Consider the following 21824-nt stretch of genomic DNA (forward strand, 5'->3'; position numbering starts at 1 on the left):
GAACACCATGAAAGAATGCAACATGATGCAACAATAGGAAAGAATCTCAACCATAATGTTGATTGAAAGAAGTCAGACAAAAACACTGCATGACTTCATTTACATGAAGTTCAAAAACAAGTCAACTAAGCAATGCCGTTAGAAGTGGAGATGGTGGTTCCTTTGGGAGGATGGTGACTGCGAAGGGGAGCAAAAAAGGCTTTGTGTAATGCTGGTAAGTGTCTGTTTCTTGGTTGGTTACAGGGGTATGTTCACTTTGTGAAAATTTACTGAGCTGTAAATATATGATACGACCACTTTTATGAACGTAAATTGTATTTCAATAACAATTTTCTGCAAAGCCTCCCACTTTTCCATGGCTCCCTCCTGGTTGGGGGCAGGGTCCCAGCTCTGTGGCTGTCATTCAAGGAGGTCTGCTGCCGGCTCTGATCACCCCATCATCACTCTTTGCCTTAAGTAGTAAAGGACAGTGGGTAGGTCTTTCCACAGGCCAGGTTGTTCCTCATCTTTTTTTTTTTTTTGCGGTACGTGGGCCTCTCACTGTTGTGGCCTCTCCCGTTGCGGAGCACAGGCTCCGGACGTGCAGGCTCAGCAGCCACGGCTCACGGGCCCAGCCGCTCCACGGCATGTGGGATCTTCCCGGACCAGGGCACGAACCCGTGTCCCCTGCATCAGCAGGTGGACTCTCAACCACTGCGCCACCAGGGAAGCCCTGTTTCTCATCTTTGTGTCTTTGCCCATGCTGCCCCTCTGCCTGGCATCCTTTCTCCCCATTTTTGTCCACCTCGACATCCTTTCCTAAACACCCCATCCCCAGGTGGGCTAGGTACCCTTCTTCTAAGCTCTCACAGTCCCCACTCCACACTTCCCTTTATCTCAGCAACCCCCCTATGGTTTTAACATTATCATCACATGCCTGCCCCACTCCCCCAAGATCAGGGCCGATGGCTGATTCTTGTCTCTGACCCCGGTGCTCACATGGGGCCTAGCACTGTGGACAAACAGTGAATGTTTGCAGAATAAATTATTTTGGAGCCCTTATTTTGAGCTCCTATTTGCTCCCCTGTAGCTTCCCTCATTTCATCTCAGGCTGGATCCCCATCATTGTCCTGTGACAGTCTTCCAGAGATTTTCTTCTCTGGGATCCTGTCTCCCATGTGATGGGTTTCTGTGTCCTCTCTCTCTGTAAACAGGAAAGGGACACATATTCCCCTACTCTGAACCCCTCACTGCCTTCATTCTCACCACACTCAATTTCCCCAGATAGCTCCTGGGGGCCGAGGCAGTGATAAGTTATCCAGAGAGGGGAGTTAGGCCAGGTACCTTCCCCTCAAACTCTAGTCCCCGGGGACATCATATCCTCTCATGACAAACACCATTGGAGTGGTTCAGAAATGGAGCAGGATGCTTGGGGGTGGTGGGCAGGGGGCTGGTGTATAGTGAGCTTCTTGTCACCAGAGGCGTGCAAATGGGAACAGGCTGACTGCACTCAGGAGTGCTATTGGTGGGAGGTTAGATTCAGTCCCTCCAACCCAGTGGGGAAAAAGAAATGATGTCAGCTGAGGTACTACTGAGCAACAGGCCCCTTACACGTGTAACCTCATAGACTGTGCACAGCTGTTCTGGGAGGAAGGTGCTATTGTCCCCATTTTAGAGATGATGAAACTGAGGTTCAGAGAAGTGAAGAGTCTTGCTAGGAGTTTGACTTATTAGGAAAGAGCTGGAATTTGAACCCAGGTCTTTCTGGTTCTCAAGCTTGCCCTCTTTCTAGAGCATGTCTACCGTCTTGTGATTCCATTCCAAGGAAACATCTGCGGTTGTACTGTGCCCAGCCTGTAGAAGGCATGAGGTGTGTCTCTGAGCCTCTGGGGGTGCCCACTGACTCACCTTGGCTGAGTTTCTGGCCAAGGGTGACAGCGAGGGTCACGATTCTTGAATGCATTGGCATTTAATCACAGAAGAGAGACCCTTTGAGCAGCTGCAATTATTCCCAGGCCCTCACGGATCTCAAATGAGATACCAAAGAGCCAGTGTGATTTCACTATAAATGGGTTGCTCATTAGCATTTGACCCCTATTTTCCATCAGTTTGATTTTCTTTTCCGGGTGTTTACTGATTGGAAAAAATGAGAAAAGGTAGAAAGCTCAATTAATGAAATTCTCTCCCTACTTCTTTCCTACTTTTCTGGATGTCACAAATTAAAAGGTTCTTCCATGCGCTGACTGTAAGAGTTCCACAGTTTCCTGTGAATGATGGGCCCTGGCTGTGTTCCACCCATATTTCCAGGCCCTTATAGTGAGACAGGTCATGGGACTAGTTCTGGCCAATGGCTGTGAAGAGAACCAATGAGTGTCACTTCTAGGCTGAGGTATACAAGAGTGGATGTGAGTTCTCCCTGGCTCTCTTCTCCTGCTCCTTAATGATGGAGCTAGCCTGGATCTCTGAGTCACCGCTTGGAAGGAAGCTGCCTGGAGAGCTGCTGCTCCCACAGCAGCCTTCACATGAGAGAGAAACAAGCCTTTGCTGTATTAAGCCACAGAGATTTCAGGAGTGATTTGTTACCATTGAAAAACCTAGCCACCTTGACAAATGCAGTCCCCATAGCTCCCCTTTCAACAATGCCACAGCACCTTGTATGTGTCAGGCGCTGTGCTGGGAAGAGACATAAGACGTGGTGGGTGTCCTCATCCTTGAGGAGACAGCAGATGAAAACAAATGAATTTTTATAATGCAGAGTGTCAGTACTGTGACAGGAAAAAATAAAGGGTCTAGAGGAGGCTCAAGAAAGGGTAGCAAGGTAGAGGGAGGGGCAAGTCACAGAAGGCTTCCCAGCTGAGAAGTGACTTCTTAGTTGGGTTGTAGTGGATGAATAGGAGTTAGTCCAATGGCCGCAAACTGGTGGTTTCTACTGTTCGGTCAGCACAATACTTAAAATGTTTTTCTGGTAGTTAGCAATATTTAGAAAGGAGGAATCTCATGAAATTCTGGATTTGGGGCTTCACTTAAAAAAAATCAGGCTATTAATCAACACTGGGTGGGTCCATGTGCTTGTATGGCAACGATTGGCTGGAGCTGGCAGTTGCATCCCCTTTAGACAGGCATGCATATTCCAGGTCACCTCAGTTACTCTCATGCATTTGCTCTCTGCCAGCCAGCAGACAGTTGGGTTTGCAAGCCCTGAGCGAGCAATTCTCATTAGACTTTCTCAGCCCAGCAGATCCTTTTTGGCTACAAAAAGGCTGAAGAGCCACGGACCAGGCTTGTCCAGCCACTTCCCTTTAGCAGACCATGAGAGGATCCAGGAGCCCCTCGCGGGAAGCATGAGAGGCCCGTGCCTCAGCTGACTCCTGGCCCCAGAGTGGGATGGACCCTGGTCCAGCCAAGGGTGGGAGAAAGGAAGCCCCAGTCATGATCCCAGAGAGTCAGGCCCAGGGGACCACATAGCCTGCACCTCCCTGCCCCTTCCCAGATCCTTGTAGTAGACATTTGCTGGTTTCGGCTACTCAGAATCCATTCCTCTTCCTCTTAGTAACAGCCCCTTGATTTTCTTTCTGGGAACCACCCGTTCCTCAGTGCTCAAACTTGGAGGGAGTCTAATTAAGCCTCCATGCTCTCTGTTGGCCAAGAGGAGGACAAAGGACATGTGCCAGGCTACCTGGTGCTCCTCCTGGGGCTGTGAATCATGAGAAGACTGAGGCAAAGAGGAAAAAACAGTTGTGGCTGATGTATCCCAAAGAGGAACTTTGAAAAAAAAAAAAGTCCTCAGTTCCTGCTCCCAAACTCCTGGTCTGCTCTGGTTTCTCTCCTTTTCTGAGCCTGACCACAAGCCCGCCTTTTGATTCTGGGTGCTCTCTGATAATCTTTTAAAAACCCCTGCTTCTGCTTGAGTGGGGCAGATTTGGTTTCTGTTGCTTGCTACCAACACACCCTAACTCATACACAGCCCCTCTCAAAGGCTGGTGTGACTAGTTTGTGCTCACACCAGATTCTGTGGGGTCAGACCTTGCCTGTTCCTCATCCTCAGCCCCTTCCTCCCTCTCTGCTGGAGCCACTGGGTCATCCTCTGCAGGCCCAACCTCACTGGAAACCAGAGGCCTGGGATCCCTTCCAGACCCACCCTCTGGCCTGACTATACTGACTGCTGGCCTGTCGCTGCCCTGGTCCCCAGACCTCCAGTTCATTCTGGGAGCTCAGGGTCTGGGAGCCCAGCAATCTGACTCTTTCTTAGGATGGGGCCTTGTTTGCCCTCCCCAGGACAAAACTTGCCCCAAAGCTTGTGGCTGAGTCGGGAGACATCCTGCTTGTGGGCCCAGCATGGGCTCTCTAGAGCTGTGCCTCTGCCAGGATGGATTTCCTCTTGGTCAAGGACCACCTTTATCTGTTTCTATGTACATATCCTGCTTGTACTATTATTCACTTTATACTGAACAAAAGTAACACACTCACTTTTTAATCTTTAATACATATATTTGAAAAGGGAACATGAGATCATTCTCATGAACAGGACACCTGTATCGTGTCCTATACGTGGAAGGTAATGGTAAAAATAAATACATGGAAGGCTTCCCTGCTGCCGCAGTGGTTGAGAGTCCGCCTGCCGACGCAGGGGACACGGGTTCGTGCCCCGGTCCGGGAAGATCCCACATGCCGCAGAGCGGCTGGGCCCGTGAGCCATGGCCGCTGAACCTGCGCGTCCGGAGCCTGTGCTCGCAACGGGAGAGGCCGCAACAGTGAGAGGCCCGCGTACCGCAAAAATAAATAAATACATGGAAAATACAACATTGTTATTCATTTTTAGCTAGATACTCTTGCCAACTGAAGGCTGGGCTTCTGTATTGAAAAGGAAGATCAGCAAGTATTAGAGAGGCCTCAAGGAGATGCTAACCTCCAACTGAGACTTTCTCCTTGATGGAATCAACCAACAAAGGAAGTAACTCTCTCCCAGTGGTATTTGACTTGTTCCTGAATAGCTCTTCAAAGTGATCTCATGGACCACTCATGGCTGATGCCTGCGGATGCTGCTTCAGCAGCCTCTGCCTGCTTCAAGATCCTGTGGCCAGCTGGCTGCCAGGACCTGACCACTCCTGGCCTTGACCACTGCTGTCTGCCCCAAACTGACCACTGCTGCCTGCCCCACGCCCACCACACACCGTATTCCAGACTGACCAGGCCTGGGCCTCTACTTTGCCGCAGGGGATGAGCTTGATTCTAGGCTCAGCCATCCCAGCAAGTTAAGATGGAGAGAAGGGTACAAGAACGAAACTTTCTGAGCCCTTCCTAAAGGACAGACACTGTGAGACGTGTTTTACACAGGTTATCTCAGTTTTTCCCACATTTCAGTCATTCATGTACCACCTTCATGATTTCGGCTGTATTAGTACTATTCATTCACTTAGTGTTTTTCTTTAAATCAATTTGCCTTTCAAAAAGCACAGGATTTTATTTTAAAAGGAAAAGCTATATTATTTCCATAAATCATGGAGTCTAATGTGCTGCTTGTGTTTTTCTAACATGCGTCAATTGTGAGCTATTCAAATGATAAATGTTCATCCGTATACCACCTAAAACCACTGTGCACGCCATCAATCACACACATGCCAGCCTTTGGGAAATACTGTAGCATCTTAGTTAATGCTCACACATTGCTGGAAGGATGGTTTATAGACAAGAATGTGGAAGCTCAAAGGGGTCCCTTCCTGAAGTCCCATAAGTGGAAAGCCTTGGGGCTGAGATTTGAATGCAGACCGCCTAACTCCAGATGCCTAGGCTATTTCAACACTAGTGCTTTCCAGATGCATTTTTTCGATCCAAAGATTTCTTTAAAAATGAAAATGTGTGTGGAAATCCAATATATAAAAGAGATAAAATTGCAACTTTTAAATTTAAATGGGGTTGTTTTGGGGGAACTTCTCTTGCTCAAACTCATCCTACGATGGCCCCTGAGAGCCTGTCTCAGGAGTCTGGGTCTCTGGGGAACATTATTTTAAGCCTGCACTCCACCACCCTGTCTTGACTCCATTTAGTCCAATTTTCCCTGCAGCCACACTGCTGAGGGGCAGGTTTTGAATCTATGCTATCTTCTCTGGCTAGACATCCTTACTTTGGACTTTTGCCACCTTGAAATCTTGAAATTTTCCATCTTTCCCTCTTGAAATCTTCCACTGGCATTGTAAGCCTTACTCTGACCTAATTATTCATTCACTGAACACTGATGTCTAACCTGTACCCAGAGTTTTTGGCACAGGGAGGACTGAGAAGAATAGATGTTGTGCCTCTGATGGGTTCCCAAGCTTGTGTGGGAGAGGGATACACACAGACACAGATGAATACAATAAAGGTTTGAGCAGCCACTGCTCACCTGAATCTCATTTAAACCCTCCGTTCTTTTTTCTCTCGGATGCCTGGTTGTATCCTGTGATGGGCAGTGACTGAGCTGGAGCCAGCAAAGTGAGCCCCAGCGGTGCTGACTGACCTCAATATTGTGATGCCACAGGTCTTGTCTGATTCCCCACTATGGTTCCTGGATCACTGTTCCCTTTAGCAACCACTACCTGATGAAAATCTAGAGTTAGAATCATACCTCACTCAGACCCCCAAGCCCTCACTCCAACAGGAGGACCAGTTTATGACTGTGCTAGCACCTGCAGTATGGGGCTCTGCCTAACTCCTGGCCTCTGCCTGCCTTCTCCCCTCATGGTGGAGTTTATTTGACCCCCTCAAAGCTAGAGGCCATCTCCCACTGAAGTGGGTACCCCCAAAGGTCCTTTGTTTGCCCGGAAGAGAAGACTCTGTTGTCCTAAAAATATGGAAAGATCCCCACACAGCTCCAGTAAGTTTTAAAGATTCCTAAAGGACGTTCAGCCTCGTGGTGCCCCCTGACCAAGTCAAGACTGCTACCCTTTTCTCTCAGTCTTGGCTATGGTCCTGGTCCTCTCTGAGACGCCTTCATCTTTGGAAGGCTCTGAATGTCCCCAGAACATCACGAGGGTCTCCCCTGTGCTGTGGGACCAGGTCTAATTTAAGCTTGAGGTCTAGGAAGCTTCTCCCTTGGTAGACCCTAGAGTTGGGTCCATTAGTAAACTCAAAACAACTCAAGTTAATTCAAGTCAACAAGTCAGTTCTACTCAGCTCAACTCAACCCAACTCAATGCATACTGACTGCATATCTCTTTGTCTATTCCTTACTACCTGAGCCAGGCTCTGGTTTGGGTAAAGTTAGAATCTGACAATTAACAAGGCACAACATTTATTCTCAAGGGGTTTTCTATTTGGAACCTAGATTTAACTCTCACATTCTCCTCGAGCTGAGGGAATCCCTTCCACAAGGGACCACAGAAAGAGCATCCCTTTCTGGCCTGGAGACAGCAGCTTACTCCCTGGGGTCTGTTTCACAAGACTTCTCAAACTACTCTCCTGAACTTCTCTGACTTCAAGACTTCAGACTGCAGCATTAGTTGGTCTCTCACCCTTCAGGATATGATGAGTCACAAGGGTCCTGAGTAATTCATTCATTCACAAACGTATATTGAGCACTTATATGTGCAAGATACCTTACAGACATTGTATCATTCAATTCTCACGGCAATCACTGTGGATGAAGAACTATTAAGAGGTCAGCTAGGATGTAACCCAGTGCTAATTCCAAAGCCCAGGCCCCTTCCATCTCATCCCACTGTCTCTTAGAACAACTGAATAGGATCCATAATAATGGATAGAGATCACCATAATAATGGATAAAGATGGATAATAACATCCATATCTCTATCCATCATAATGGACAGAGATCACTTTAACAAACGCATTCTATAGGGAGGGAAAGAGTAGGTTAATGAATATTTTATGTAAGGCGAAATCCCATTTGACCAGTTTAGCAGAATTCTTTCAGAAGTGAACTATATACAGAGATAAAGGGTGACTTTCACAAAAAGCCTTTGTTAAGTTTCCATCCCAAAGCCTGTTAATAAAATTGATTCATTATAGAATTGGGCAGGGATGGGTGGTGAGTGGGAGGGAGTCTATTTTTGCATGGATAGAGAACTGGCTTAGAGAAAAGAAAGAGAGGGTGGAGATAAATGGGTGCTTTTTCAAATGGAGAACTAGGGTTCACCAGGAATTGGTACTGTGTTTGGTTTTATATAACACCCAGTGCACAAGCTTTGAGAACCTAGTGTGTGCAGGTCCTGCATTAAGCATGGGGGATACCCAAACAAGCCAGACTCAGCTCGGCTCCTAGAGGAGCCCAGGGAAGGTAGTGCTCAGGGACAGCTCCAAGTTTACAGAAGCTCCTGAACAAGAGCTTCTGTAAAGAACAGTAAAGAACAAGAGCGTCTCCAAGAACAGAAGCTCCTGAGGGGCTGAAATGGCATGACACTGGAGAGAAGCTAAAGAAGGTTGCTGGGGGTTGGGAGAGAGCCCCAGATAGCCATCAGAAAATTTGAGCTCTGGGACCAGATCTGCTATTGACCTGTGTGTGACACTAAGCAACTTCCTTCCCTCTCTGGATCTCAGTTTTTGCTCCTATACAATGGAGAAATTGGACTAGATGATCTTAAAGGGTGCGGTGTTCTGGATGAAGGACATCCTTGAAATAGGACCTGATTATGAGAAAGTCTTCATATACTGTGGCCAAAATATCTCCTTCTGTCCCTGCACTGTGATGGGAGACCACTCTCTCTCTCTGTCTCTCTTATTTGTGAACGGTGAGGATGAGGCAAACAGCCATGAGGTCTGTGGTGCTGGGGCTCTGAGCCCAGCCTGGAATCCCTCAGTGGCATTCTCTGCGAGTGACTCAGCATCATAAATAGCTCCCATCTGGATGAGCAACGATATCTATAGCGATCGGGCGATCTCTATATCCACACACACTCTCTCTGTGCAAATATGTGGCTCACTGTATGCTAAATACGAGGTGGCCTGGAGACGTTCCTCCTCTTAAAAGACTATTTGGTATGAAACTCAAGACTGTTTATTTAAAGAAACAAGTTTACAACTATGCACGTTGGATTACTGGTAGTGGGTGGTGGGGAAGAGGCGATGTGGATGGATGAGGGATGCTGGGTGTGATCCAAGCTTGGGGGCCACCTAGAAGAGTAACCAAGGCTGACTGGTCCACCTTTCATCTTTTTGTCTGCAGCGGGTTGGGGGGGGTAATGAACATCACACGTGAGATGCTTGAGACCCTGGGGTAGGGGTGCAGAAGGGAGTGTTGACCTCATCAACGCAGAAAGCCACAGCTCAGCAGAAAAACATAGGAACTGGGAGCGAGAGGAAAGCGAGTTTCCAGCCCTGCTCTGCCCTGCCATTGATCTCGGGCAATTCATTAATTCACTCATTCGTTCATCTAACAAATACCAACCACCTACAATGTGCATAGACCACTCGGGGATAGAGACAAGAAAAAGTGGGTTGGAATTCAGGCTTAACCACCTTCCAGGTGTATGTCTTCGGGCAAGTTGTTTCCCCTCTCTGTGCTTCAGTTTCCTCATCAGTAAACTGGGGATCCATCCCTCAGGTCTTTTGGGGAGCATCACTGGATAAGGTAGCACGCACAGGGAAGGGTTTGTTGTAACACAAGCTAACGCCGTTCTAACAAGTTGCTAGATTGACCCTTCTCATTCCCACTTAGGAGTACTCTTGGCGACTGCAAAGGGGAAGTGATATCATGGCCCCCTTCCCCAGGAGTGAGGGGCACTCTGAACACTGCCCATGGGTGTGACCGTGGGTGGTACCCTTACCTTTGCTTCCTGGCCGAGCTCTGATGGGGGAGACTTCAGTTACTGAGCAGAGCAGGTAGCATGCCAGAGACGCACAACTTCCTGGGGGAGGAGAGAGGGTGTTAAGGGCTGAGGGGAGAGAGCTGCGGGGGGAGTGGCTTCCTGAACCCCAGACCCCCTGAGGGCATGCCCGCAACTCTGTTCCCTGAGGGCATGCCCTTGACTCTGTTGAGGCCACACTGATCCTCTGGATTCCAGCAAAGGGCTGGGCAGGGTGGGGCCCTGCTTGGCATGAGACCCAACCCCTGGGCCCCCCTCACCTACTCCTGACGGCAGTTGCCAATCTTGGTCACTGGTTCAGGCAATGCTTCTATGGTACCACTGACCGCACTGTTTTCTGGCTTAACTGTGATCTCTGACTGGTGTCAATGGATGGGATTTACTGTCAGTCACATCTGGGTTTGAATTTTTGTTTTGGGGAAATCCATTACATTTCTCTGAGCCTCAATTGCCTCATGTATAAAATGGGGCTACTAACAGCACCAGCGTCGTACTTAAGCACCATCTTAGTGCGTGTTATTATTATTGGCGGTGGTGTTAAATAAGATGTTGTCTGTGAAGATTTCTATGATATGGTAGCCTCTCAAATCCTAGTTACCGTCCTCTGCTTACCAAGCATTGCGGAAAAGGCAACGGGTACCCAGTAAATATTTGTCGACCGAGCAGCGCTCGACAAATTTGCCCCATTTGCTTTCACACAGTTAGGAAGAATGAGGTCAATGTTTCACTCGCATTTTATAGATGAGAACACAAGTGCCGAGAGGGGAAATGATCTGCTCAGTTTCCCACGGGGCTGAGTGTGGAGACAGATGAGCACCCACAGCCCCACCTTTCTACCCTGCTGCAGTCAGCTCCTCTCCTGGCTGGACGCCAAGGCCTCAGAAACTGCAGGGACCTGCAATGTTTGCTCGGGGACCTGAGCACCGCCTGTCACCTCCGCCTCGAGTATTTTCTCTTCCTTCCATAACCATGCTCACCGTGACTCACCAGGTGGAGATCCTGATCTCATCAACGGAGGTGGGGCCTGGGGCTTTGCCCCAGGTCAGGGATTCCAACAGATCAGCTGACTCAAGGCCCTTTCCATGACTGGTGGTCTTCTGCTCCGCCCCCCAATCCCTCTACTAAGATAGGAGCTCAGCGAGGCAGGGCTCCACCGCTGGTTCCCCAGAGTCTGGCACTTAGCAGGACTTGATAAATATCTGTTGAGTGAGTGAATGAATGAGTACATAAGAGGCTGAATGACTGTGCCAGGGCACGTCCTAAATGCTGGTGACACAGCAGTGAAAAGGGCAGGTGTGCTCCCTGCTCTGAGGGAGCTGACAGTATTTGAATTTAAAGCCAGCAACTGGATTGGAAACAGGGCAGAGTTACTGTTTCCAGACTGGCAACGCGGGGGAGGTGGAGAGGAAGAGGGTATGCAGGTGGAGCCTGCTGGCTACCAGGAACATCTCTGAGCAAACGGCAGCCTCCCTGGGCTCAGGCAAGGGCCTGCGCGTACCGAGTCAGGAGGCTGACCTTCACTGGCAGTTTGGGGTTAGTAGATGCAAACTCTTTCATTTAGAATGGATGAACAACAAGGTCCTACTGTAGAGCACAGGGAACTCTATCCAGTCTCCTGGGATAAATCATGATGGAAAAGAATATAAAAAGGAATGTATATGTGTGTATAACTGAGTCACTTTGCTGTACAGCAGAAATTAACACAACATTGTAAATCAACTATACTTCAAAAAAAAAAAAAAAGGCAAGGAAAGAAAGGTAGATGTTGCAATTAAGTATTTCGTGTCTACCTACTGCTGAGTCCCAAAGAGCTAGCATGTTGCCTGGCACATAGTAGGTACTTAATAAATTTTGTTCAGCGAATGAGCATGTCGGAATGACACAGGTCTAGGGGCTTGTGGGAATCAAGAGTGTTAACTATCAGAATTATTATGCTGACACTTGAAAGGGGCTTTGCTCTTTCTAGAGCCCTTTCAAGCCGTGGTGATTATTCTCACTGAGCAGGTGAGGGGCCCATGTGGCAGACGTTTACAAGTGAGCCCTTTGTGCTGGCGCTAGTGGTATTGACGTAAACAACAGCACAGTGACAGCAGTTTCAGTGTACTTGTGTTGTGTTAAGCTCTTCACATCCAAAATCTCTAATACTCCATTAGCCTGGCAAGGCCAGGGTCATAATCCCCATCACACAGAGGAGGGCACGGAGGCTCCGAGAAGTCTTGATTTTGCACATTTGTAACGTGGGTTAAGTCTAGGAGTGAGATGTAAAAACCTCTTAGCCTAATGGGGACGCAAACAGGAAAGTGGATAGTTAAAATCTGATGTGACACCCACCTTCAGGTGGGTTGGCCAGAGGTGCCTCACTGCCAGGAGGCAGCAGGGTGGGCTTCTCTGAGAGGGTGAGTCTGGAGCTGAGGCTTAGAGGACAGCGGAACAGGACGGGTCTCCCAGGCAGAGGGAACAGCATCTGCAAAGGCATGGAGTGAGCATGGTGTACCCAGGCATTCGGAGGATTAGGTTTGGCCAGAGCCTTGGGGAAAGAGATGAGGCTGGGTGTTTGTTGGGACCAGTTTCAGGGTCTAAATTTAGCAGGGTGTGGGCTTCACCCCAAGGGTGATGGAGGGCACTGCAGCGCTTGGCATTGTGCTCTAGAGAGCTCCTTCTGGAGCCAGAGCTGACGGGGTTAAGGGGCATGGGAGGAGGAAGCAGCAGGACTTGTGTTTGATGAGCTACAGGATACAGGGAGAAACGACCTGGTCTCCTGGCTTAGGTGGTGTGTCGAGGGCAGAGATGAGGGGCTGTCTGTTGAGAGTCAACCTCGCCTTTGACTGACCCACCCTGTAGAGTTAGGGGTCCTCCCTCAGCTCCAAGAAGAGCACTGTCAGGTCTTGGTCTCTGGCCCAGCCCCGGCCCCAGCTGAGCCCTCCTCTGCCACCTGACTGCTCCCAAACTCTGTCCTAGCAACTTGCAGGCTTCACCCTGGCAACTGCAGCCTCTGCACTCTCGTCCTCTGATTGGGCTGGAGTGGAAGGAGGAGGTGGGACACCTCCTGTCCACTAGACCTGCCCAGGGAACAAGCCCTGCACCCCTGGCCGCCGGCACCCTTGGGTTGATCAGGTGGAGACAGGCCTATCAGATGAGGGACGTGGGTCTGGATACTGGACAGGACCCTGGACTGGGAACCTTGTGAGCTGGGTTCTGACCCCAGGGCTGGTGCTCTGTCGTTGTGACCTTGGTCAAGGCTCTTCCCTTCCCCGGGCCTTAGTTTTCCCTTTGGTAAAATAAAGAGATTGGACAGCACCATCTCTAGAGTCTAATATTGTCTTATTCCAGTTATTCTAGTTTTTAATCTTTTCCATGGTTATTGGTTGGATGCTCTGTTGCTGGCATGGATTTTAGTGTTAGACTCCAGGAATTTAAATCCTGGCTTACTTGGACAAGTCACTGCACATTTCTGAGCCTAGATTATTTTCCTCTGTAAAGTAAGTAAATCTCATGCTATCTCAGCCAAAGGGTTGAGAGTCAGGTGAAATGGTATGACTGAAAGTACTTTGTAAATGGCAAAGAGCTATACAAATGTTACCTATTTCATCACGTGAGCTGTGTGCAGTAATGACATATGGAACCCCACTTTCCTCCCCCTCCCACCACCAGCAACAAGCATTTAGTGAACACCTACTGTGTGCCAAGCACTGTGCTGATCTTCAGCACGACAATGCTCTTCACAACAATCATTAGGATACTTGCTATTATTATTATTCCCATTTTCCAGATAAATGGAGGGCCCACATGGTTATGTATGGAAGGAGCTCAGCCAGACTCCCTGGCTTCAAAACTTGACCGTTTAAAATTTAACGAGGTGACCACATCAGGATCTCTTCTCTCCATCTTGGGATTTTCCTCTTGGCCGGCCCTGTATCTTCTCCCTCCCTCTCCTGCCTCATGGCATTAGGATGCTGCCTGCGAGGCACTGTGGTGCCCACCCGACAGCCAGCCAGCTGATGGATTTATTTCCCAGCGGGGGAATCCATCACTTTGCTTGCCCGTTGGCTGACCTGCTCTGGAGATGGCAGCAGGGACTGCGGGCCTGAAGGGGTCCAGGAGATCACTCTGATGTGCGCTTTGCCACATCAGGTCCCTTACTGGTGTGGTGATGGAGGGAAGTGACTCAGAATTTAGATTCCGTCACCCCTCTCTTTCAATGAGTCTTCAAGGCCCTGTCTGCTCTGGCCCTGGTCAACCTCTCTGTCCTCTTCTCTACCACCCTCCCCCTCACTGACTAGGTTTCTGTTCTGTGACCTCGTCAGGCTTATTCCTACTCCAGGACCTTTGCACTTTCTGCCTGGACATGTGTTTCATGGCCAGCTGCTTCTCCCCATCCAGATGTCAGCTTCAATGCCCCTTCCTTCAAGTCTCCCCTGCCTGCCTTATGTAAGTATCCCCGACCCTCCTTAGCACACTTCCTCTTTTATTTCCTTCCTAGCACTTATATAACTTGGTGGAATTATATTGGTTTACTTGCTTGTTTCCTGTCTCCCCACTAGAATGTGAGCTCTGCAAGAGATGGGACTGTATCTTGTCTATCTTTTTCTTCATTGTCTCTCCAGCTCCTGCAATAGTTACTGGCCCATCATAGGTGCTCCGCGAGTATTGAGGGATCAGTGAGCCATACCCTGAGCTTCAGTTTCCACATTTGTGAAACGAGGTAACAACCCGAACCCCACAGTGTCAGAATCAAAAGAAAATGACCCAGGCGGGCCGGCTGTATTATCCCCATTTTATATCTGATGAACTTGAAGCTCAGAAAATGCAGGGATTTGCCCAAAATCACCCAGCTTGGAAGTGCTGGGGCTATAGGATTCTCTCAATTTGGAGAAGCGCCTGGTCCCAGGCCTGGCTCGGAGTAGGCGGTCAGCAACGTGAGAGCTGGATCTGAGCGCCTCTGAGTCTCTTGTCATCTGCTGCTTGAACAGCAAGACCCTACTTGCCCGCCCGGCCGTCCCAGCAATCTGACAAGTCAGAGACAGGAATTCTAATGGCTGGTTTTTGTGGAACACAAAGTCCTGCCTCTTGCCCACGGAGACATACATTTTCTTCTCACCGGCAATTACCACGCTGAATGTCTGGGGAACAGTTCTCATCTTCCAGGCACTTTACCAAGATTAACTTCTGAACCCTACACAGCAATGCTCGCTGCTGCTTGAGGGGGCACCTGGAGGAGCGTGGGTGGCAGTGTCTCTGTCACAGGAGGGAGAAGCTAGGGTTTGGAAGGTCCCCAGTCAACAGCTCCAGGAATTTGATCTATTTTCCTGAGAGCAGTTTCTCCGCTGCCCAAAATGCACTGACCTTCTTGAGTATATTCAAGGATTCTGACTTTCCCTGACTTATTCAGTCCTTGATTCAGCAATGCCTCCATAAATATTTACTGAGAATATCCTAGGCATTCTTCTAACCCCGAGGCTGCAACGGGGGAACAAAATACATACTGCCCTTGCCCTCCTACCATAATGGATCTGTAGGGGAGACAGATGACGGTGTCCAGTAACTGGCTGTGTGACTCTGAGTAGGTCCTTATTCTCTCTGGGCCTTTGGGGTTTAGCTTATTCACTACCCCTAATCCCCATGCTTAAGAGCCTTTGATGGCCCCTCGTTGCAAAAAAAAAAAGCAAGATGGGTATCTCTGGCCTGATCTTCAAGGCGCCTCAGCGCTGGCCTCTAGTCTACCTTCCTCAGCACATACTCCCTGCTCCCCCACCCCCATTCTGCTCCATTTTTATTTAAACAACACTCATTTGTCACTTTCTAAGTGCCAGGCGCTGTCTAAATGCTTCACAGATTTTCAGTTGTTGAATCCTCACAGAAACACCTTGAAATGTGTTGTGATTCTCAACATCTCCATTTTAAAGTTGAGGACATTGAGACAGAGAGGTAGGCAACTTGCTTAAGTGCTCGCAGCTGCTCAATGGTCCGGCTGGGATTTGGACACAGGCAGCCCGGCTCTCACTCCATGCACTCCACTGCTGCTACGTTACCTCTCTGTCTGTGTTGGACACCAGCCCTACTACTCTCCTTTTCTAGATACAATTCAACAGCCATTGGCCATTTCCAGGAAGCCTTCCCTCATGCCTCCCAGGCTGAATGAATTCTTCTTGTCTCTTGGTTCCCAGAATGCCTTGCACATGTCTCCCCACAGCAGCCCTTCCCTTGGAATACTGTTGTTCTGGTTTGTGTATTGTCTTCTCTGCTGGATGATGAACACCTCAGTGGGGGAGGCTGCAACTCACACTTCCTACCCGCTCTTGCCCAGCCCAGCATCCCCATATCATCCACTCTCCATTCAGCAACCAGAGGCAGTTGTAAAATCAAACCTGCTTAATTAACCCATCCAGTGACAATCCATTGCATTTAGAAGGCTTTGCATGGTCTGGTCCCTGCCTCCTCCTCGCCCTCGTCTGCTGCCACTCTCCTCACTCACTCTGCTCCAGTCACACTGGCCTCCTCTCTGTCCCCAAACTGTCCAGGCTCTCAATAGCCAATAGCGCCTCTGCCAAAGCTATTTCCTCTGCCTGGAATGTTTCACCCCACATCCACATGTGACTGACTTTTTGTAATTTGGACCTCAGTTCCATGTCACCATTGCAGACAGACTTCCCCTACTGTTTGTTTGTTTACTTAAATGTTTTCATATTTACCTTTTAATTGTTGTTAAGGACAGTGTCTACTGCAAGTCTGTAAACCCCATGAGAGCAGGGGTCTGGAGTGTCTCGTTCAGCACCTGGAACAGTACCTGACATCATAGCCACTCAATGAGTACGTGTTGAAGGAAGATTACATTGCTCTCCAAGGTCCCTTTGGGATCCTACAATTCGACTAAGCCCAGATAATATAATATAATTTATCTAAATTGGTCTCATCTCAGGCTAAAATCTGAGAGAATTTCACAAGCTGAAATTCACTACCTTTATCACCTTCCTACGTCTTACCTGCAATCATACTCTCAGAAATTAAGCAATTTTATTGACTATTCTCTACTGACTTCTCTTTATCAGGGATGCTTAGAACTTCTTACACACGTTTGAATTTGTCCCCCTAAGACTCAATGAAACTTGTTAGATATTGTCCTCACCACTTTGCAGGCAGGGATATCCCTGAAAAGCAAAAACTTGAGAAGTGCCCAGAGCCCAATGGGAGCACACACACCCGTCACGGCCATCACATTTCATTAGTAACAGGACATACATCACGCTCCAGGATGGTGCAAGAGCTCCGAGTCCTGCCAGGGCCTGGGCCTCATTTAACACCTCGAAGGAGTGGCAGTCTGTAGCCTAGAAGGACGTGTAGCCAAACCCAGGGCAAATGGGAAAAGAAAGGCTTCACGTGCTTCTGGTTAAAGCAAGCAGGATGGACAGAAATGCACAGAAATAAGGTCTGGGTGCCTGACTGCAGATCCATTGCTAATGTGAAGCAGCCAGAAGAGAGGTACCACCGTCCTCAACTTTCTGCAAAAGGATATAGAAGGGAAATTTGTCAGGGTACCTCAGAGACCTACTTCCACACATCGTCATCCTCTTGAGAACCACTTTTGTCTCTTCCTTCCAGCTTCTTTGAGATGGGGAAGGAAATGGCATCCCAAGTGCAGGGGCTGAGAAAGTCTAACCTTTAATCTTCCAGGCAAAATGGTGACCTGAATAGAACAGTTGATTATAAGTTCAAAGTCTTGACTCTGTCTTGGTCCTGTGGACATTTGGATACGTTCCTCCCCATCTCTGACCCTTGTCTCCCTCATCTGTAAAAGGTAGCTGTTGGGTTGGACGATTTCCAAATCATTGATTCCCATGACTTCACACTTTCTATATTCCTGAGCTTATGATTCAGATTACTTTTCTTTTTCTGTATGGGGCTCAATCTGTCTTTTGATCAGCCTTGCCACTAGTCACTGGCCTCTAACCCCAGTGTAGGTAGTGGAGATCATTCTGGCTTGGTAAAATCTGTTGAGGATTGACGTACCCTTTGCTTTTTCTGAAATAGTTTCTCTAATGCATGTGGCTTGTCGCCGTAGGGTGGCCTCTCTCAAAACTTTCTGCTAAGGACAGGAACGTTCAGAACATATTGAAGAGAGAAAGTCATGATTTGAGTTAGTGACTTCCAAGGTGGAATGGCATTCGAATGGCAGAGGTCGTTATTGATGTTAAAAATCCTTTTGCATGAAATGATACGATGTCTTGGGTTTGCTTCAAAATAAGTCTCTCTGTGTGTGTGTACGTGTATGTGTGACGAGAGTGAGTATAGATGAAACAAAATTGGCCAACTGTTGAAGCTGAATGATGGGTACGTAGGGTTTTATTATACTATTCTTTCTATTTTAAAAAATGTGTTTGAAATATTTAATCACAAAAGGCCCTTTGGAGACTGACTCCAGCTTTCTCTCCACTCTCATTTCATAGTCCCCACCCTGAGGACCCTCTGGCACAGTGATATCACCCTGGTGGCTGTGATTTCACACTTCTAGGCCTTTACACACAGTTCCATCTGTCCAAGGTGGTATTCCTCCTTCCCTCACTGTTCATCACTCCTGCCTCTGTGATCTCAGAGCCTTGTGTACTCACCTTGAGTATAGCACGTATCACATCATATTGCAGTTGTTTTCCTTTCTGCTTCCTGTGCTGGTCTGTGTCCTTTTCAGGACACTTCTCTATCTCCCCAGTTCACAGCCAGTGCACATAAGAGTCCTCAGAACATGTTTACAGAGAGAATAATAACAGGAACGGTAGCTATTACTTTTGAGCACTTATTATTTGCCAGGTACTACCCTAATTACATTACATAGGTATTTCGTTAAATCCTCACTGCCAGTGGATACTATTAACCTGTCTTCTCAGAAGGTCGCTCTCCCAAGGTCACATGCCAGTAAGTGACAGAGCTGAGATTTGGACTCAGAACTGAAACTACTCTGCACTCCTCTGCGCATCTGGGATTTTTAAGACTTATCTATGAATCTTACATAACAGGTCCAGGGTTTTGGGAGCCTGAACTTTAGGCTCAATTCTGCTACTAAATTGCTGAGTGACCTTGGGCACATTACCTCTGCCCCCTAAGCTCAGTCTTCCCATCTCCCGGCGAGACCATCAGTGAGCGAGAGGATCACGTGATCCAAGGGCCCTCCCAGCTTCAGCTAGCAGAGAAAACGTTTCCTCTTTCCACGTTTGGTCTCCTACCTCTGAACTGGCCTCCCTGTTTGGGAACCTCCCAGCTTCTCAACCTCTTCGCTTGCTACTTGCAACCTCCCAGAGCCCAGCCGTGTTCACAACCTGTTGTCCAGGTCCCCTCCTTCTCCCTTCCTTCCCTGCGGGTTTCACTCTGGAGGTGGGGGCGGAACCCTAGGCAGGAGGGAGGGGGAGTATGTAGCTGCCGGCTTCGTGAGGCTTCCCCGCGGTTTCTCGGCCCCCTCCCCCCACGGAAACTCAGGCTCACACTTTCTAGGGATGTTCCGGGGACAGCCAGAGTCAGTGATTGCAGCTGCCAGCCTCAGGCATCTGTGTTAGGTTCTCCGAAGGAAGTCCGTGGTCCTGAGCTAGGGGTGGGGGCTTGGAGGAAAAAGGGGGCGGCGCACTCCTTCCTCCTAGCCTAGGCCTAGCCTACCCAGCTGCAGCCCGGGACCCTTCCGTGCCTGTCTCCCCTCCCACCCTCTTTCCGACTTCCAGCTGGGACCCGCCATTGCACGGCCAGGCCTTGGTGAACTGCAGACCTAAGCCAGAGACGCGCGAATGTGACTAGGCCCCTCCTCCCCAGCTCGCCCCTGACACTGCTCTGGGGGAAGTCGAAATCCCCCCATCGAGTCAACCACCCACTCCCAAGGAGCGCGGGAGGCTCCAGCCCCTTGTCTTTGTTCGCGGCTCGCTGGGAAGCCGGAGCCCGGAAAGACCTGTCCGCCGCCGCGGTGCTGCCGCGGGGAGCGGAGCCAGAGGGGGCCAGGGACTGTCCTCCGCTGCCGTGGTACTGAACCAGAACCGAAAGAGGAGAGGAGCTGCCCGGGCGGCCGCTGTCCGCCTGTGCAAGTGCTGACCCGGGGAGGGTGCCACGCTGGGAGCGGGAGCTGTCCCTGAGGCGGTGCTGAAGCGATACGGAGCCTGGGGTTCCCTCCTCCTCGCCCCGGAAGAGCCGGCGGCAGCTGAGAGCTACTGGGAGAAGGAAGGAGGGCGGAGGAAGCCGCCCTCAGGGAGCTCCGCAGCGCGGGGCCTATGGCTAGGGTGCCTCCGGCGAACCTGCTCCAGCGGAGGCGGTGGCGGCTCAGCGACAGAGAGCGAGCGCGCGTTCTACGAACCTGTTGGAGGCTGCAGCTCCTCCGCGGCCGACCAGGGCGCCCGGGACCGAGATTCTGGCACGTCTCTCCCTCCCCCACTTCCTGGGCTTCTCCGCAGAGGCGCTCCCTCCTGCCCGGGCTAGCACAAGTGCACGCAGGGGCCGCCGAGCCCCTCTTCGATCCGACCCGAATGTCAGTCGGGCTGCAGGGCACAGACCCGAGAGGCCTTCCCCAAGGGCAGACCCGCTCCCAGGGAGACCCAAGCTTCCTGAAAAAGGAGGCGGGGGCTGGCGACGGGGACGAGAGAGGGCGCCAGCAGAGGTGTATGAAACCAAGAGGGAGGCATGGGGGAATTCCCCATACAGTCATTTCTGCCCTGAAGTTTGGGGACTAACAGGGTCCTGTTACTTAAGGGACAAAGGGCATCCTGCCTTGGAAATATCTCTCCCTCCCTCTCCATTTCTGTGACCAGTGACCAAATGCATATCTTGTACCTGCTCTGTTGCAAACTCCACTCAGTGGTCAAACTGCCTCTAGTACGTAACTCCAGTCCATCATCTATCATTCCCTAGAGAGAGCTTTCTAAACCTTCCATATATATCGTGTATCTATAATAAAATGCAAACTCTTTGGTGTGCCATTTAAAGATCCTTTACCAGGAAGACCCAGGGCCTCCTCTCCAGCTGTGTTCCCATCAGGACAGATGACCACTCCTTCTGAACAGGCGCGCCCCAGTGCCTTAGCACCTGCTGCTCCTTTGGGCTGGAACATTCTTCCCCCTTACTACTTATGCTTTATTTGCAAGTAAAAGTGTCTTCATTTTCAATGAAAATTTCCCTAATCCCTTAAGGCACAATCACTCTCTTTTCTAAGCTCCCTCAGCCTCTAAATTCCTTTACTAGACTACTTGTCACATTGTTTTGTAATTACTTACGTATCTATATCCTCTGTCGCCAGGCTCATAAAAGCTGCTTCCATGTTTTATCTTTGTATCTCCATCTCCTAGCACAATAGAACTGTTGAATCATTGAATTATATATGCTGAGTGAATGTACATGTGAGAAACAGAAGTCACAGTAGCTTCCTTTCCTTCATGTGATTGCTCATTTGAATATATATGCATATATTCAATATATATTCAACATATAATTCATTCAACGTATGAATGTATATTCAAATGAGCAAGGAAAGGAAGATATTTATTTATTTATTTATTTTTAAAAAATCACAGCCTACAAAGCCCCACATGGCGGCCTTCCATCAACTCTCCCTTGACTCAGTAATTCCACCTACAGTAACTTCCATTTTGTACCAAGCTGCTTTTTTTTTTTTTTTTTTAATTTACTTATTTATTTTTGGCTGCGTTGGGTCTTGGTTGCTGTGCGCGGGCTTTCTCTAGTTGCGGCGAGCGGGGGTTACTCTGCATTGTGGTGCACGGGCTTCTCATTGCGTTGGCTTCTCTTGTTGCAGAGCACGGGCTCTAGGCACTGGGGCTTCAGTAGTTGTGGCTCGCAGGCTTCAGTAGTTGTGGCTTGCAGGTTCTAGAGCACAGACTCAGTAGTTGTGGTGCACGGGCTTAGTTGCTCCGCGGCATGTGGGATCTTCCTGGACCAGGGCTTGAACCCGTGTCCCCTGCGTTGGCAGATGGATTCTTAACCACTGAGCTACCAGGGAAGTCCCTCAAGCTGCTTTAAAAAAAATTTTTTTTTCCTGTTTTCTCTGTTTGGGACCCTCATAACCTTGATCTTCACCTG

The 21824-nt window shown here is 49.2% G+C and overlaps 1 protein-coding gene across 2 annotated transcripts in view; it reads right to left on the reverse strand.

Annotated features, from left to right (window-relative positions):
• The window catches only part of CPLX2 (complexin 2), an 83223-nt gene extending 62906 nt beyond the window's left edge, over positions 1–20317 (reverse strand). Inside the window, exons 1-2 of one of the 2 annotated variants that reach the window (XM_067732803.1) lie at positions 20092–20317; positions 9735–9815 (exon numbers count right to left, since the gene is read on the reverse strand). The gene's annotated coding sequence lies outside the window, so the exon portion shown is untranslated. The remainder of the gene's footprint in view (positions 1–9734; positions 9816–20091) is intronic. The other variant, XM_067732804.1, reaches the window with a different exon arrangement.
• Positions 20318–21824: the final 1507 nt, after the last annotated feature.

The sequence above is a fragment of the Pseudorca crassidens genome, chromosome 3, assembly GCF_039906515.1.
Source record: "Pseudorca crassidens isolate mPseCra1 chromosome 3, mPseCra1.hap1, whole genome shotgun sequence".
In the NCBI taxonomy this organism is placed as follows: domain Eukaryota; kingdom Metazoa; phylum Chordata; class Mammalia; order Artiodactyla; family Delphinidae; genus Pseudorca; species Pseudorca crassidens.